At 44.4% G+C, this 19,496-nt stretch overlaps 3 non-coding genes and 1 pseudogene across 3 annotated transcripts; 2 read left to right on the plus strand and 2 right to left on the minus strand.

Moving 5' to 3' along the window:
• LOC144676381 (uncharacterized) overlaps positions 1 to 18,101 on the plus strand; it is a 61,309-nt pseudogene extending 43,208 nt beyond the window's left edge.
• On the plus strand, positions 1,350 to 1,431 carry trnas-aga (transfer RNA serine (anticodon AGA)). The gene has a single exon. It is a non-coding gene; the product is annotated as a tRNA-Ser (tRNA).
• trnat-ugu (transfer RNA threonine (anticodon UGU)) lies at positions 8,502 to 8,574 on the minus strand. Its single transcript has one exon. It is a non-coding gene; the product is annotated as a tRNA-Thr (tRNA).
• On the minus strand, positions 15,182 to 15,255 carry trnan-guu (transfer RNA asparagine (anticodon GUU)). Its single transcript has one exon. It is a non-coding gene; the product is annotated as a tRNA-Asn (tRNA).
• Positions 18,102 to 19,496: the final 1,395 nt, after the last annotated feature.

Below are 19,496 nucleotides of genomic sequence, written 5' to 3' on the forward strand. Positions count from 1 at the left end.
GTGGTCTGCCTTCTTGAACCGCTGCGGTCCATGAGGTGTAGGGACACCCACAGTGCTGTTAGGAAGGGAGTTCCAGGATTTTGACCCAGCGACAGTGAAGGAACGGCAATATATTTCCAAGTCAGGATGGTGAGTTACTTGAAAGGGAACTTCCAGGTGGTGGTGTTCCCGTGTGTTTTCTGCCCTTGTCCATCTGGCTAGTCATGATCGTGGGTTTGGACACTGGAACTCAGGAGCCTTGGTGAATTCCTGCAGTGCATCTTGTAGATGGCACACACTGCCGCTACTGTGCGTCAGCGGTGAAGGGAGTGAATGTGGATGTGGTGCCAGTCAAGTGGATTGCTTTGCCCTGGACAGTGCCCAGCCTCTTCAGTGTTGCAGGGGCTGCCCTCATCCAGGCAAGTGTGGAGAATTCCATCACACTCCTGACTTGTGCCTTGTAGATGGTGGACAGGCTTTGGGGAGTCAGGAGATGAGTTACTCGTTGCACGATTCCTAGTGTCTGACCTGCTCTTGTAGTCACAGTGTTTATATGGCCCGTCCAGTTCAGTTCCTGGTCAATGGTAACCCCCAGGGTATTGATAGTGAGGGATTCAGATATGATAACGCCATTGAACATCAAGAGCGATGGTTGGAGTATCTCATGTTGGAGATGGCCATTGCCTGACACTTGTATGGTGCGAATGTTACTTACCGCTTGTCAGCCCAAGCCTGGATATTTCCCACGCCTTGCTGCATTTGGACATGGACTGCTGCAGTATCTGAGGAGTGGGGCATGGCTGAACATTGTGCAATCATCGGCAAACTTCCCCAATGACTGACCTTTAACAACAACAATCATCTTCCTTTGTGCTAGGTATGACTCCAACAAGCGGAGAGTTTCCTCTGATTCCCATTGACTCCAGTTTTGCTACGGCTCCTTGATGCCACACTTGGTCAAATGCTGCCTTGATGTCAAGGGCTGTCACTCTCACCCCATCTCTGGAGTTCCGCTCTCTTGTCTATGTTTGAACCAAAGCTGTAATGAGGTCAGGAGCTGAGTGGTCCTTACGGAACCCAAAAGGGGCATCAGTGAGCAGGTTATTGCTAAGTCAGTGCCGCTTGATAGCACTGTTGATGACCCCTTCCATTACTTTACTGATGATGGAGAGTAGACTGATAGGGTGGTTATAGGCCGGGGTGGATCATTCTCACTCTTTCATTCCCAGTTTGGTCGGAAGAACGAGGAGAGACATGATAAATTGCAGGGTTTCGGGGAAAATGTTGACAAGACGGGCAGAAAGACCACTTTCACTGCTGTAACCATTGTATGAATTCATATAAATAATGCGATAATTGGGGCAACTTCTGTAGTCGTGGCCGAGTGGTTAAGGCGATGGATTAGAAATCCATTGGGGTTACCCCGCGCAGGTTCGAATCCTGCCGACTACGTTTTCCATTACTTCTCATTTTAACCACGTGCAGACGGAATTAATGATCGTTCGAATCGAGGAAAAGAGATCCAAACACATCCGTGATCTCTTATTTCCATTCATTTGTCGGCCTTCTGCAAATCTCCAGTCGGAACTGGGAAAAAAAAAATTAGCCAATTTGGTGACATGATTTCATTCTGGCATTTGTATCTCCTTAGGCCTCTGTCACTCTCGGTGTATACCTATGAGTGTGTTCCTTTGTGTGGGTCAATGTGGTTCAGTTCTCTGAGGAGGTGAACACATTTTTATGAACACAAACTGTATTCACATTAGCTATGCAACTTCACATTACAATGTTATAGTGAAAAATATCAGGATGAAAGAGACAAGAGGAGTTTGTCTCTTTCTATATATGGACCACAACAACAAATTATATTTATAAAGCTCCTTTTATCTAATGAAACGTCACAAGGCGTTCCCCAGGAGCATTATATAACAAAGTGTGACACCGAGCCACATAATCGGTCAGATGACTAAAAGCTCGGTCAAAGTGGGAGGCTTTAAGAACTGTCTTAAAGGAGGAAAGTATCGATTTCATGTTCCAGCGAACAGCAATGGTTCTTCTCATTGGCTGAAGAGGACACTTTTGTTCATCCGACACAGACCATTTGGTCAAAGAAACTTGTCCTTGGTGAAGTTTTTAAAAGTAAACTCCACTACAGTTTGGTGGCCTATAAACAACTCCCACCAATGTTTGCTGCCTCTTGCTGTTTCTTAGCTCCACCCAAACTGATTCTAGATCTTGATCCTTCAATCTAAGATCCTCTCTCACTAATGTACCGATCTCGTTCCTTATTAATAGTGCGACACCGCCTTATTTTCCTTTTTGCCCATTCTTCCCAAATGGCGAATATCTTTGAATATTCAGATCAACCAATCACGCTGCCCTTTGAAAGCAGCACACACGTCTTTGCTAAAGTGACATTAGATGCTTTCTCTATTATTACTACACTAGTAATGTCTCTGCTTAAATTGCACTAGGCCCTGTCTCAGTAATTATCACACCAGGCTCTGTCTCTGTTGTTACTACACTATTCTATGTCGCTATAAGGTGGACGTTAAGTTGGAAATGGGCCTCTGACTTTGGCCTAAAACTACAGCTTTCCCATTGACTGTTCTGCGCAGCTCCAGATATTCATTTTCATTACAGCCAACAGTGTTACATATGAGACATCACCTGTTCTGTGTGTCCGTGTGAAAAGAAATCATGCTGCATCATTCCGCAAAGATAAAAGATTTTTCCTCACCAGAATGTTTCATTTTGTTTTAGTTTCTCTTATTCAAACTGTAACTACAGATCGTCTAATAATGTAAATATTCATTGATAGTATATTCTGTTGTGTGATCTTGTTTAGAAATTCCTGTCATACCAACCATTTCTTTGCTAAGATGGGCACGTTTGTCACCACACTCACTGAATGTCTGTCATCTCTCTACCTGAGACAGCGTCTAACTCACTGAAACGTATTGTTCTCTCTCTCAGATAAAAACAAAATACTGCGAATGCTGGAAATCTGAAACAAAAACAAACATACCTGAAAAAACTCAGCAGGTCTGACAGCATCTGTGGAGAGGAATACAGTTGATGTTTCGAGTCCGTATGACTCTTCTTCAGAACTAAGGAAATGGAGAAATGTGGTGAAATATAAGCTGGTAGTGGAGGGTGGGACAGGTAGAGCTGGACAGAGGGCCAGTGATAGATGGAGGCAAAGAAGAGATGTCATAGACAAAAGGACAAAGGGGTGTTGACGGTGGTGATATTGTATAAGGAATGTGCTAATGGGGACATTAAGGGGAGCAAGCAGGACAAGCTAGTGGCAGTTGGCCCTAGTGGGTGTGGGGTAGGGGAAAGGGATCAAAATGAGCTAAAATGTGGAGATAAAACAATAGATCGAAATAATTTTTAAAATAGGTAGGAAAAGAAAAATACATTTTGTTTAAAATTATAAGTTTTCAGAAAAAGGCGGATTGGAAAGGGGGTGGGGATGGAGGAGAGGGTTCGTGATCTGAAATTGTTGAACTCAATATTAAGTCCGGAAGGCTGTAAAGTCGGAAGATGAGGTGCTGTTTCTCCAGTTTGCGTTGAGCTTCACTGGAACATTGCAGCAGGCCAAGGACGGTCACGTGGGCATTGTCTGCGTTGTGTGTGTGTGTGTATACGTTTGCATATGTGAGTGTGCCTGTGTGTGTGTCGGTGGTGTGTGTGTGTCAGTATGTGTGGTGTGTGTCTCTGTGCATCTTTGTGTGTATATGTGTGTGTGTGTGTGTGTTGGTGCGTGCGTGTCTGTGTGTTTTGTGTCTGTTTGTGTGTCTGTGTGTGTTTTTGTATGTGTCCGCATGTTTGTGTGTGTCTGTGTGTGTGTCTTTATGTGTTTCGCTGTCTGTGTATGAGCATGCGTTCCTGTGTGTGTTTATGCATATGTGCGTATGTTTGTGTGTGTGTCTTTGTGTGCTTCTCTGTCTGTGTATGAGCGTGCGTTTCTGTGTGTGTTTATGCGTATTTGCGTGTGTTTGTGTGTGTGTGTGTGCGTCTTTGTGCATGTATGTCTGTGTGCACCTGTGTACATCTGTGTCTCTGTATGTCTGTGTGTGTGTTTGTCTGTATGTATGTATTGGTGTGTGCCTGTTTATGTGTGCGCATGTGCATCTGTGTGTGTCTGCCTCTTTGTGTGTGTGTGTGTGTGTATGTGAGTGTGTGTTTGTGTGTGAGACACGTCATAATGTTTGCAATTGAATTTCACAATGATCTTCATCATCCTTCCATTCATGAAAGATGACGGACACGCAGCAAACGAATCTATTCAGATTGGTTGTCTCCAGGTTCTGCACAGTTTCTGATGGCTGAGCTTAATCCTTGAGGGGCAGTTTCTGTCACAAGTGTCTCACGTGAAGCTACAAGTGATGTTCTGGGTTGTTGTTTCCAGTCTTGGCGTCTGTTGCCAAGCCGCTGTAGCCATGGTGATGCACAACAGTCCACAGGAAGTATCGCCATCTTCCTCTGTAGTTAGCTACTGAAATTCATGTATGATAATCGCTAATTAGGGCCTCCATGTCACGTTTGTAAGTGTCACACAAGCAGAGCTTTGGGCGTCTCACTGTCCGCCTGGCCCTTAGCTATGTGACCACCTCCCATCCTGTAAATGGGTCCGAGCCATCCAACCTCCCTCTGTTTGCTGAGCCTAACAGACTTGGGAGCTCTGTCTTTGTGAGGACTGCCGCTCCCTGATTGTGTCCCGCCAGGAGATACCCAATAACCACCGCACACAGTGCAGATGGAAGTTGCAGAGTTTCTTTCCTTGATAGGTGTAAGTCCTCCTTGTTTCACAGCCAGATAAGGTTCTGAGGACACAGCCCTAATACACCATCAGCTTGGCCCCAAGGGTCAGCTTGATGTTAATTCATGTACGTTTCATGAGCCAGGTGATATCTGTTTTCCCCGTGCGTGTATCAGGAACTGCATCAAGGATCAGACTGTCTGTCACCGTGGAACTTGGGGAGCAGGATTAACCAACTGCTTCCAGCCGGGTGTTATCCTCTGTGATCAGTGGTGGAAGTGCAACACCTTTCCCTTCAAACATGGTTTTCTAGAAATTTTTCGTCAAATAGAACAAGTTACAAGCATGGGAGAGGTGGTAAATGAGTCGCTGTTGGTTTTGCACATTTCTTCTACACCCCTATACGGGGGGTGGGGTACGCTTATGCTCTGTCATTGCAGGTCTATTGCATTGAAAACCGTGCTATTAATTCCAGAATCTACGATCCAAATGTGGTTTCACATGTAGCAGCTCCAGTAAAACCTCTACTCTAGGTGAGGGTCGAACTCACAACCTCGGAATAGCCCGCTGATCTCACTGCTCTATAAGTACCACACGCTAACCGATTGTGCCACTGGCGTGCACACACGGTTCCCCATTTGACTTAGTTACATTTTTCACAGATCACTGGGGTCAGATGTGATTCCTTGATGGTAGATTAGTCAATGGGGTCTCAATAAATTTTAATGATATTATGTGAACTGCAATATATTTTGAATAAAATAAAATGCCGACAATGGGTCGGAGAAACTTTGTTAATTTTCATACACTGAGCATGGACACTGCCGGAGCTCCTGCACCTTTTCCAATATTGTTTTTCTTAACTCAGGGTTTTCAAGAGGGAATTGGACAAATATTTGAAATGGAAAAGCTGCTGGGTTATGAAGAAAGAGAAAGATATTGAGACTAACTGGACAGCTCTTTGTAAAAAGCTGGCTAGGGCACGATGGGTACTAATGAGCTGTGAACTTTCACGATTCCATTTCTCGATCAATTTCTCTTCAGCATTCCTAAATATCCCAGCCCAATCCTATTTCTGCAAAGCATAATCCAGAACTTCCGCATCACGACACAGTTTGAAATTCTATACAAGTCCCTCTGGCTAACTTGCCGTGCGGGGTTTCTGTTGTGTCAGCCATGATCTTATTGAATGGTGGAGCAGCATCAAAAAGCTGAATGGCCACAGTTCCTCTGACACGGGCTGAATGACCTCAAGATTGTTACCTTGGCTCTGATTTTATGGAACTGTGAGGGGCTCGAGCGACAAAATGGTCTGTTCCTGCTGCTGTTTGTTATGTTCTTATTCAGCACCAATACCACTCAAGGCAATGGTTACTATCATATTGCCAGCAGTAGCGTGTTTGAGTGGTCCAAGGCGCTGGATTTAGACCGCAGCCTCGATCCATTCGTGGATTTGAATCTCATCACTGTCAAAGTTTCAGGTGGTTCGTCCTTTCAGACGTTTCATCAAATCCCTTAGGATAGGCTCGGGGCATTTGACACATGACGTGGTTCATCTTGCTAGGAAGAACAAGGGAGGCTGTAGAAATTGAAGGATGAGTGGGAATTGGTGGGGCTGAATGCTCTCATTATCTGCTGTAACCATTCCATGGTTTTACATGAACAACATTTACACCAGCGTAAGGTCTCCAGTAATGGCTGAGTGATTAAGGCGATGGATTGGAACTCCACTGGGATCTGCCCCCACAGATTCGCGTCCTGCCGATTGCACTGCTCAGTGTTCTGTCCTTTTGGAGCCTCCAGGATTAATTATTGGCTAAATGGAGTCAGAACCTTCCAAACGCTCCCGTCTGTTTTTCCTGTTTCACCTCTGTGTTCCTTCTTTCCTGTTCATCCATAAGCATTCACAGAATCTGCAGTCAGAAATGAAATAAATCTGAGTTAAACTGGTGACATCCTTGCTTTCTGAGAGTTTGCCTCTCCTCAGAACTCTGTCACTCTCGGTGTTAATGTGTGTGTGTCAATGTGGTTCAGTTCCCCGAGGGGTGAACACAGTTTTACCATCGCAAAACTTTATTCACTTGCATTATATATCTTCATGGTAAATGGTACAGAGAATGACAACAGGTGTAAAAGTTGCAAGGGGAGATTGACGCTTTCTGTGTTTATTTAAGTGGAGACTGCTTACTGATTCAGTGTCCATATGTGACACAGCGGAGGAAGGTTGAAATTTTCACTGAGCAACATTTGAACAGACAGTGGATTCACTCAGTGTGATGGTGTGTTCCAGTTCGGTATATGCAATCAGAGAATCAATTTCTATTCGTTGCTTTGAACCTAATCTTTCTAATAGGTTGGATGTTATGCACATGTTTCCCCCATTTTCTCGCTTTATTTGAAATGAATATTCATAAGTCTATTTGTGTGGGAACTAACTGATTAACAGCAGAAGTGGCAAAGTTTGGACAAGATTTCCTTGTAGCCAAAGGGCACAGAGCAGAACTATGCCAGTGATATAAGTAGAAGCAGGAAGAGAGGGAATCTATTTGACCCGAGGTGGTTTCAAACCATTAAACCTTCAGTTGGAAGCTAATTTCGTTCAAAAAGTATGCTATCGAAACACCCTAATGGTTCAGATTCTGTGCTTTCACCGCCTGGGTTCCATTCCCTGTCTCGATGTTGTGCAAAATGTCGTAACCAGCAGCCAATTTATGGTTTGGAAAAGAGTCATATTAAACTTGAAATCTTCACTCTGTTTCTCCCTTCACATTTGCTGTAAGGCCTGCTGAGAACTTCCAGCACTTTCTATTTTTATTATAACATGAATTATTGTCTTTATCATGCATGTGAACACAAGAAATAGGAGCAGGAGTAGACAACTCGGCTCATCGAACCTGCTCCATCATTCAATTCAATCATGGCTGATCTTGGGCTTCAACTCCATTATCCTGCCCGTTCCCCATATCCTTTAATTCCCCGAGATAGCAAAAACCTGTCCATCCCAGCCTTAAATGTATTCAATGATGGCGCAGCCACAACCCTCTGGGTAGAGAATTCAAAGATTCACAACCCTTTGGGTGAAGTAATAACTCCTCATCTCAGCCCTAAATTATCAGCTCTTTACCCTGAGACTGTGCCCCAGTGTTTTATACTCCCTGACCAGTGGAAACAATCTCTGTGTCCACCCGATCAAGCCCCCTCAGAATTTTGTTGGTTTCAATGAGATTGCCTTTCATTCTTCTAAGTTCCAGAGAATAGAAGCCCAATTTATTCAGCCTCTCATCATAGGACAACCACTTCATCCCAGAGACCAATTTAGTGAATCTTTTCTGTACCGTCTCCACTGCCAGTATATCCTTTTATAAATGTGGACGTGAAAACAGCACACGGGATTCTCGATGCCGTCTCACTAAAACTCTTCTTTAAAAACATCTTTATTCTTGCTCTCCAATCCTCTTGTAATAAAGGCCAATATGCGATTGGGCTTCCTAATTTCTTGCTGCCCCTGCATGCTAACATTCTACATTGCTTGTCCAAGGACACCCAGGTCTCTTTGAACATCAGCGCATTCACTATCTCACATTTTAAAAGCATTCTGCTGTTCTAATTTTTATAACCAAGTGAACATATTCGCACTTGCCGACATTATATTCCATCTGCCATCTTGTTGCCCACTCACATTACCTTACGATATCTTTTTAAAGTGCTCTCCTCAAAGATTACCTTGCCACCAAATTTCATAAATTTTAGCTACAGGCCCCACTGAGAATTGAACTCACCACCACTAGCTCACAAGACCAGTGCTCTAACCACTGAGCTATGGAGCCACTTACTGCATCTTACCGACAGCAAACCTCCCAGTGGAACGAGGAACAGGACAAAATTCTGCATGGATGATATTTGATAGACCTGGAAATGTCTGAGATGGAGAACAGAGAATTAAAAGATGCGACATGAAAACGGCAGAATTTGATGTGTGTGAGTTGCTTTCACTGATGAATGTCTGCCGTGGTAATGTGAGAGATTTTACTGCCGCATGTTTACACTGACACAAATATCACTCCAGACCAATCAATCGCAACTGCTCTTTGAAAGCAGCGCCCCAGGCCGAATGGCCTTTCTTTGCTGTAACTGTCTATAATTTATGTCTTCCAGCATCATTTCCCAGTCATTCCGACATTTTATTACATTCTATGGGAAGGTAATTTCTTATATCCTCGCTTTTGAAGCCAAGGCACTGAGCAAACTCAAAGTTTTTCATTAATTCCAGCACAGGGTTTGGAACCAGACCAGTTGAACGACACTTTATTGGTGCCAACCCTTCACTGCAGCTCACCCCTTAAAAACAGTGGCTGTCATTGCCCGAAGATGTCGTTTAAGATAAAATTCTGTAGCAGAAACTTATCTCTGGTGAAAGTATCTGAAAAAGGGCAAATGCGGCATGGATAAAGCACGTTGCAAGGGTTATAGACAGCTTTCCTCGTGATTTAGAGGTGAGGATTCGGCCCTTTCACCGCCGTGGCACGGACTCGATTCCCGGCCAGGCAATGAAGGTTTATTGATCTGGTACAAACTGTTAAAACAAGCCTGATTTACTTATTGATTGAAAACCGAAACACACAACAGCTCCGCCCGGATCAGTGGAGGGAGAGTTGAAGTTTCACATCAGAGCTGCAAATATCATACGTGGAACAGCTTCGAGAAGAAATACAGTTCCTAATGTCCGAAGGATATCAATTTGGGCTTTTTGCATTTACACATTCATTCTCTCGATGTGTCCATTGACTTAACCACTCGACCACAAGGACTCGGTGTCTGGCTGTTTAAATGTTGCTCAGTGAAGATTTCAATCACCCTCCTCTTTGTAGCGTGCAGACACTTAGTAGCTGAATAGTCTCCACCCAAAAATACAGAAAGAAAATTCCTCCTGAACCTTTTAAGCCTGTTTTTATTTTCTCTGTACGATCTTAATATGAAGCCACAAAACTAAGGTGAATAAAGTGTGGATGGTGAAAATGAGGAACTGAACCACATTGACACACACAGCGGGACACTCACAGACACATACATCGACAGTGGCAGAGGCCTAAGGAGAGACAAACACCCAGAAAGAAAGGATGTCACCTAACCGGCTCAGTTTTGTTCCATTTCCGTCTGCAGATTTCGCAAATCCTTGCAGATGAATGGAAATAAGAAAGCGCGGGAGTTTTTGTTTGATTCTGTTTAGCCGATAATTAATCCTGTTGGCACCTGGTTAAAATCAGGAACAACGAGAACCGCAGTCAGCAAACCAACATTGGGAAAACCCCGATGGATGTCAGAAACATCGTCCTCAACTCTCGTCCACGACTAATCGCAATTCCTTGGGTAAAACATGTTCATGTTAAACCAGAGGCGGCTATAACGTAAGTCTTTCGGCCTGTCGTATCTGTGCTGGCTCTCAGGAAGAGCAACTAAACCAATTCCACACACCCGCCTTTCCCACACACCAATTTCTATTTACATTGTCTCTCCCCGTTCACCCTGTCAAGATAAAGGACCACAACCCGCCCCATTCCCCGTATTAAACTGGACTTTTTGTCTGGTTCACCCAAAGGGAATTCCTAACATGCCCGAAAGTGGGAAGCAGCTGAAAATTTGGGTGCGCTGGGATTCAGACCCACTCCTCCAGAGACTGGAACCTGAATCCAGCTCTCCAGTTTGTAGAGTAAATGGAGTTAGATTGTATATATCAGCTCAGAAATAATGATGACCAGCTTGATCAGGGTAAAGTTCTTTTGTAATTCGATATGAAATCAATTGCATAAATAAATAATGATTGTAGCGAAAACTGTATGAGGAATCCTAGTCCAACTCTTCATGTCATTGGGTCAGGGAAACTTGGTTACCTAAGGCAAACTGTGCATGGATTCTGCAGAAACTCCTTCTTCAAGCGAGAAATGGACAACGATTGAAAGGGGGAAAACTCAGGTTTAAGGAAAGGGAAAAGGAATTTGAGACGAATTGGTTAGGTCTTTAAAAATAGCTGGCACAAATACGATGGGGTGAAGGGCTTTTTGTTAAAGTAAAAACAGAAAATGCTAGATAAACTCAGCAGGTCTGGCAACATCTATGGAGAGAGAAGCAGAGTTAATGTTTCGAGTCGGCCTGACTCTGAAGAAGAGACATACGGATTTGAAACGTTAACTCAGCTTCTCTTCCAACAGATGTTGCCAGACCTGATGAGTTTTTCCCAGCATTTTCTGTATTTACTTCAGATTTCCAGCGTCTACAATGTTTTGCTTCCATCTTAGGTCCTCTTACTGCGCTGTGCCATTTGATGATGACATTGTTGATCAGTCTGTCTCCAGCATTCCTAATGAGAACAGCCGAATTCCATTTCTTCAAAACAAAGACCCAAAGTGCTGCTGCATGACGTCACAGCTTAACATTCCAGACAGCTCCATTGGGATCTTTCCAGCGCAGGGTTTGTGCAGGGCAGTGGGGATCACGGTCATTTCACATGTGGCAGAGCAGCGGTTTGAAACTGGGCAAAAACATTATCCAAGCTTGTTCATTTAAGTGTGAGTGAATGTTCAATAATTTACATTTGTTGTTAAAAATGAACACATGGGTTCGAACACTGCCACCTGAGAATTTAACATTTTAAATAGGAGAAAACCCACCCAAACACATCCGTATTTTCTAATTCATTTGTCAGCATTCAGGAGATGGCGTATTGGCATTGTCACTGGGCTAGAAATCCAGAGATAAAAGCAAAATACTGTGAATGCGGGAAATGTGAAATAAAAACAGAAAATGCTGGAAAATTTCAGTCTGTCTGGCAGCATCTCTGGAGAAAGAAACAGAATTAATGTTTCGATTCAGCGTGACTCTTCTTCAGAGTTCTTTGAAAGCAGCACAAAGGACCGAATGGCCTCTTTCTTTGCTATAACTTTCTATAATCTGATGTTTCCCAACACCACGGTTACTTCTTTCACAGTCATTCTGCCATTTTATAATCCCTCTTGCGAGTGGGTTCAAAGGTTAACAATGTGCACAAGACTGGAAGGAGTCTGCGACTGTGGATAATCGGCACTGTGCACATTCCTGCTATCAGTATTTGGGAGAATCAGGAAGATGAGATCCCAGATTATCTTTACTATGTCATCTGCAAACTCATTCTTTCTAAAATCCTGGGTTCCCACATTCCCTGACCCTGCTTTCCATGGAAAGCTTGGGTTCATGAACTGACTGTGTCTGCACCAAGCAGCTAATTGGCCTGGGAGCTGGAGGGGCAGAGGGAGCTGGAGGCGAGGCAGGGACAGAAGCAGAAAGAGATGCGACATGAAAGTGTTTAGAATGTCATGTGTGTCAGTTACTTTCAGTGATGAATGTCTGCTCTGTGTTGCCTTGCCAGTTTCACAGGAGCCGCAGTAATGATGTTGGTGGGTTTTGGAAATTGACAGTTACACATGAGCAGCTTGTGGGGCCATTTCACCTCACTGTCAATTCCATGTCCCAGCTCACAGCAACCGTTGTTGTCATTGACTGAAGAATTCATTCCATTTAAAATGGAAACATTGTTAAAAGCAGCGTCGATAAACCAAACTGATAAAAGCTTCACCGCTTCCCTGGTGGTCATGCAGTCAGAATTCAGTGCTCTTATTGCCGCTGCCTGGGTTCGATTCCCGGTCAGGGAATTCAGATTTTTGATCTTGTTAAAATGGGTATTAAGTACTTTTTGATTGAAAACATTTCGCAGCTCCATCAGAATCTTTGGGGTGACAGTTGAAGTTTTGCCTCCGAGCTGGAAATATCACACTTGGAACAGGTCGGGAACAGAGATAAAGGCGGAGTGAATGAATGAATGAAAGGAGGACAAGAGAAGGGCTGGGTGCAAAGCACTGACCACAGAGATGGTGGCGCAAGGCAAAATATGGTTGGGGGAAGGACGAATTTTGGTCCCTACTGTTTGCACTGACAAAGATATCACTCCTGATGGGTCAATCACAACTGGTCTTTAAACGCAGCACATCAGCTCATCGAGGCCGAACGGCCTCTTTCTATGCTGTAACTTTCTGTAATTTTATGTTTCCCAACAGCGCGGGTGCTTCTTTCACAGTCATTCTGCCATTTTATAACCCACTCTAGCGAGATGTACTTTCTAACCTTCCATTCGGCTCTTTTGAAACCAAAATACGGAGCAAATTCAGCGAGTTTTCTTCTCATTTCTAGCACGAGATTTGTCACGAGACTTATTGAACAACACATTAATGGTGCCAATCCTTCACTGGAGCTCACCTCATCCAAAGAGCACTTTTATCATCAGCCTGTTATGTACCTTCGTACAGTACATCTGCTGAACATTATAAGCTTATCACAGCTCTGCTTTCTTCACATTGAAATCCAGTGCGAAAATATGAACAATTTCAAAGCTTAACAACGTATGCAAGACTGGAAGGAGAGTGTAGCGGTGGATAATCGGCACTGTGCATATTCCTGTAATCAGTACCTGGGAGAATCAGGAAATTCCCTGGTGTCTCTTTGCCTTGTTATCTGTAAACTGATCACGTTGTGTTTTATGTTCACACGAACTGACTGAGATTGGTTAAGTAGCTCCTGGAAGAGCAGAGAGAGCTGGAGATGAGGCAGAAAGAGATGTGACGTGAAAGTGCTTAGAAATTTTTGTGCATCAAGTACTTTCAGTGGTGAATATCCAACATGTGCAAATTTCACAAGAACCGCAGTGATGAGGTTGGTGAATTATTTGTTTCGAAGAAGCTGTGCCCGCCATGGGGCGAACCCAATGCCCTGGCATTACGCGCCTTCGCTCTACCGACTGAGCTAGACACAAAGTTAAAACCAGGAATAATGAGAAGAGGGAAACCCCAATGGATATTGACTCCATCGCCTTAACTACTCGGCCACGACGACTGGCTCTATGCACAGGTTAGTGTCATTGGCATAAAATCATAGGCGGCTACAGGAGGAGGACATTCTGCCCATTGTATAAATTCTGGCTCATGGAAGAGGAATTCAGCTAATTCAAAAACCCCACCTTTTCTCCACAGCCATTTATATTTTTATTGTCTTTCCTCGTTCTTCCTGTTAAAGTGAAACACCACATATACCTGCTTTAACTGTGAGCTGGCACTTTTTCGACCAATAGGGCAATTTCAGCAGCATTGGGGTTAGAAACCACGCCTCAACAAAGAATGAGACCTTAAATCAGCACCTAAGACCGCTCAGCTGCGATACCGAGCTCAGGATGCTACTGCCCATTGCTTTGTTTGGTATTTCTACTCAAATAGAACAGAATCAAAGCAGCAGCGACATGTCACAAGGCCCCACAAGACTCCTCCGTCACTCCATAAGATCATGGCGGATCCCCAGTCCCAAGACCCGATCCCGAGAGCCCTTCATTCCCTTCCAAAAATCAGGAGAATTTTAGGATGTTTTTTCTTCCATTGATCGGTGAGCTCTGTGGACACCTGGTTGAAATCAGCAATAATGAGAAGCACAATCGATAAGATTGGAACTTTCCTGGGGAAACGCGAGTGGATTTTCAAAGCATCGTTTTCACCACTCGGACACGATGATTGACCAAGGATCCAATGCTTTCCACTCAATCATCAATGCATCATTCACAGCTTCCACTTCTCAGCTGCACCTCCTTCCGAACATTGTGATCCATTTTCCTCAGGATTTGTTTCTGGATTTAATATTTACCTGCTTTGTTACCTTATTTTGAAATCAGATTCGCTTCAATATCCAACACAAATTGAATTGCAAACCTGACGGACAAACAATGGAAAACAACTCACTCGGTAACACAAATCGCATGGTGCTCATTTTCAGATTCCCAACAGTCAGATTTTCAATAAAATGAAGGAATTTTACATTGAAAACATTTAGAAAGTTTGTGTCACTTTTATTTGTGACTCACTAACTCGGGTATTGTGTAAATGCTGCTCGGAGGTTTAGTGACCGGGATATAATCTACCTGCTTTTTCCTGAGCCTGTGCTCACTGTATTGGGAGGTTTGACCCGAGTTGGAGTATCTTGTGTCCCAGGGATGGGCAGTAACCCGCTGATTGAAGCTGCAGTCACTGCTTTCTGGAAGTGGGTGTGGAGAGTGCGGGGCTGGAATATTGCTGCTTTTCCCTGTATCACTCACTGTGGAGCTGAGAAAGCGAGAATAATTGATGGGCTTGGTTGAATCCAATAACTTCATAAATTTCCAATGGGTTAGATATCGGTCCATGGTAGGGCTAATTGTTGTCTCATTAAATTTGAAATGAATATTCGAAAAAAGCTGTTTGCCTGGGAACTCACTTGGATAACAGTCGAACTGGCAACATTTCAGAAATCTTTTCTTTCAGCGGAAGTACCTAATGACAGCCTGGAACTGTGTGACGATGAATGCCGATGGGGGGGAAACAGTGTAAGCCTCGTCCCTGGGTGGTCTTGAACCACCAACCTTTCAGTTAACAGCCAAACATGCTGACCAATTGCACCACAGAGACTGATGCAGATTTAACCTGGGGTGTTAGTGAGTTAAAGCTTCAGATTTCTGCTACCAGAATGACAATTGTCCTCTATAAGTTTAGCTCTTCCAAGGTAAAGTTTGGGGCCTTCATTATGGCTACATGGAAACAGTCTGATCCCACCCACTGCAGGCACATCCATGTCACCGGGAACCAGCTCTCCTTCGAGCCTTTGCGTGTCTTGTCTGTTCCCAAGTATTCTGATTGTCCCGAAGCCAATATTAGGTTTGAATTCCTGATGTGCAGAATCCTTTCAATGTCTCAGATCAGTTAATTTCACTTATAACATCAGAGTCAATGTTCAGATGCTTCACGTGCGCAAATAGCTTTATTCAGTTTGCCCACATGTCAGCATTCCAACTTTAAAAGTTCAAAGGATTTGATCCATAATCAGAACATTGCTGCTGGCAAAACACAGTTTAAATGTTCCATGTGTAGGGGGGAAAAAGGTCACTAGCTCGTCCCATCTCCTGAGACTGCACTGAGTTCAGATCTAACTGTCGTGGTTTGTTCTGCTGTTCATAACATCCAGGAGAGAATTGTGGTGGAGCCTGGAGCAAAGTGGCCGTTGCATCAATTGATTTAACAATTTTATGTCTTGCCCCTATGGCACCGATCGTATTCTGATTGCAGGATGAAGACATTCTACAATTTGGTCTTTCAATGGCGGGGCGCTCACCCAGCTTTCAATGCGGGACAGAATGTGCCCTATCCTCACAACAGAAATTCGCTGCGCATGCGCGTCTCTGAGTATACTGGGGCATTCGCATTGCTGTCTCTTTCATGAGCATGCGCAGTGCTGGTCTGTGCCTGAAGCTGCTCAGAGTGGTTGAGAGAAAGTCGAGCGGAGCAAACTAACAGAGTTAGTGGGTGTGTGAGGAGGAATGGAGCCAGCGGAGTGGACAGGGAGGCTTCATAAAGACACAGTGCAGGCCTCAGATCCCAAATAACAAGGTACCGGTCTTGGGTTTGCAGAGAACTGGATTCTGGATTTCTCCCTTCGCCAGGCCCGGGGTAACGGCCGCCATCTTTATAGGGGCAATGTGCAGCAGGGCGCATGCGCGGTCACATCCTGGTCTAGGTAGCAGGAGGAGAAAATATTGTGCATTTCTATCCTGGACTGACAGGGATGGATTTTGGAAACTCCTTTTACAGGCACACAGCAAACTCAAACCAAGGGAAATGTTTGTCTCTTCTCAGTTTCTAATCTTGGACTTACAGTAGTGGATTTTAAATTCCTTTTACAGCAGGGCTGTAGAACTGAACCCAGCCAGAGCAGAGGGAGATAGAAAACTGGGAGAGGAAAGAAATGGTGGAGATTGCATGATGGATCTGGATTTCTCATCACAGGAAGGAGAGTGTGTGTGGGACTGTGATTTACAGCTTGGGGTGGGGGAGGGGAGACGGGAGGAAGAAATATTCCGTAGCAAGTGGAATTGTCAATTATTAATTTCCACGCTGGACTGACAATGATTACTTTTGATTTTCAGATGCCAAACATCATCAAATATTAAGATTTGTAGATTGGAAACGCAAACCAAACATCACATCAACATCTGACTGAGCCACTCGATTCATCAGGACCTGAATATAATCAACCTTTGAATGTGGAAGGAGAAATGTTTGACTGTTCTTTCTGTGGGAAAAAGATTTCAAACATCAGTGTGACTGGGAAAGCACTGAGACACGCACACCCGAGTGAGAGTGTTCCAGTGAACTGACTGTGGAAAGAGCTTTAACCAGTTACACAGCCTGAAAAATCATCGCACCATTCACAGTGAGGAGAAACTGTGTACGTGTTGTGTGTGTGGATGAGAAAATGTGAGAATGGTCTGAAGCTATTCAGTTATCCACCCCAGCTGGAAATTCATTGACACACTCACATTGGAGCCAGCACCATGGTGAAACCGTGGAAATGTGGGGACTGTGGGAAAGGATTCAATTATCCATCTCTGCTGAGAAGCCATCGACGTATTCACACTGGAGAGAAGCCGTTCACCTGCTCCATGTGTGGCAAGGGATTTACTCAGTCATCCACTCTGCTGACACATCAGCGAGGTCACACTGGGGAGAGGCCCTTCAGCTGCACTTACTGTGGTAAGAGGTTCAGGTCTTCATCCCACCTGAGTGGACACCAGCGATTTCACACTGGGGAGAGGCCATTCACCTGCTCTGTGTGTGGAAAGGGATTCACTGTGTCCTCCAACCTGCTAAAACACCAGCAAATTCACACTGAGGAGAGGCCGTTCAGCTGCAATTCCTGCGGAAAGAGGTTCAGGCATTCCTCTGACCTCACTGCACACCAGCGAGTTCACACTGGGGAGAAACCATTCATCTGCTCTGTGTGTGCAAAGGGATTCACTCAGTTAGCCAGCCTTCAGTCACACCAGCGAATTCACACTGGGGAGAAGCCATTCACCTGCTCTGTGTGTGCGAAAGGATTCACTCAGCCAGCCAGCCTTAAGTCACACCAGCAAGTTCACTCTGGGGAGAAGCCATTCAGCTGCACTTCCTGTGGAAAGAGGTTCAGGTCTTCATCTAATCTTAAAGTACACAAGCGAGTTCACACTGGGGAGAGGCCATTCACCTGCACTGTGTGTGGGAAGGGATTCACTCAGTCAGCCAACCTGCTGTCACACCAGCGAATTCACAAGTGACTGCAGGGATTGGATTTCGCTGTTATTGCTGCTGTTAGTCACATCCAGGACTGATAGTCAGATAGTATTAGCTTTGATTCTGCTGATATTAACACCCCTATAACTGGTTGGAGTTTAATTTTCTGGATCTGTCACTGATTATCTGAGCTGCAGTGTCCCTTTCTTAAAAGCACCATCTGTGAACTTTCCTCTTAATTCAAGAACTCTCAACAGGAACTCGATTACAATAAAACTATGAATTTTTACTTCAATCCTAAATTTATCTTTGGAGCAAAGTCTACAATTCAGTGTCTGAGAGGTTCCACTAATTAACATCTTCAATTAGAGACTACTGATTAATCCTTGCTGACAATTCTTACTGACTTGTACATTCCACACAAAGACACCTCCATGATGAAATTAATTTATCAAGGAACATAAAACAGTAAAATATTTTACAGGCACATCAGTAAAAGCTTCATCAGTTAACGCTGATATTGCTGAATCTTGGAAGTCGCTGAGTTCAATCATTTCTGACACAGCAGCAGCAACATTTGGTAAAGGTGGAACCCACAACAAAGACTGGCTTGAGACCTACTCAGCAGAGATGAATCTGTCATTGAAGCAAAAAGCAAAGCCAACCTGATTACAACATAAACCCAACAGCTAGAGCACTGTGTAACTTGCAAGTAGCTGAGACAGTTGTGTAAAAGACAGGGAGATACTGTGCAAATAAACACTGGATCAGCCCACGTCAATAAATCCAAACTGCCTGTGACAATGGAAATCTATGTGTTGTGTATGATGGGATCAGGAGGGCGCTTGGTCCGACCATCACCAAAGTTGCCCTCCTGAAATCAGCAGATGGTGAAGTTCTCACTGACAGAAGTGAACAGATGTCCCAGTCGGTTGAAGATGACTGTGAGCTGTACTCCCACGGGACCGGCACCTCCCAGTCTCCGTTGACACTGAAGATGCTGACTGCATCTTCCAGTCATGGTTGAGTTGGACGAGGAGTCCTCATCACTTGAGCGCATAAAGGCCATTGATTGTTCAGCAAACAGAAAAGCACTCGGCAAGGATGGAATTGGGCCAAGTGCTGGTAAATGGGATTAGGTAGGTAGGTCAGGTGTTTCTCACGTGTCGGTGCAGACTCGATGGGCTGAAGGGCCTCTTCTGCACTGTGAGATTCTGTGAATTCCAACTGAACTGCTCAAGCCCAGGAAGTCCCATCTACTGCCGCACCTTCATGACGACCTCCTTCTCTGTTGTGAAGTAGGATCCATTCCATAGAACACGAGTAATGCAAGAATTATCAACATGTACAAAAATAAATTTGAGAGAGGAGATTGCAACAACCACAGGGACATCTCACTCCTCAGCATCACAGGGACGTCCTTCACTAGGGTCAGGCTTAAAAGACTCCATCTACTTGCAGAGCGAGTGTATCCAGAAGCACAGTGCGGTTTCTGTGCTGGCAGATCTACTGGGGACATGATCTTCTCCATACGCCAGCTACAAGAGATATGTAGAGAACAGGATAAACCTCTTTACCTTACTTTACTAGATTTCATTAAAGACTTC

Source organism: Cetorhinus maximus, unplaced genomic scaffold (genome assembly GCF_964194155.1).
Source record: "Cetorhinus maximus unplaced genomic scaffold, sCetMax3.hap1.1 HAP1_SCAFFOLD_1557, whole genome shotgun sequence".
In the NCBI taxonomy this organism is placed as follows: domain Eukaryota; kingdom Metazoa; phylum Chordata; class Chondrichthyes; order Lamniformes; family Cetorhinidae; genus Cetorhinus; species Cetorhinus maximus.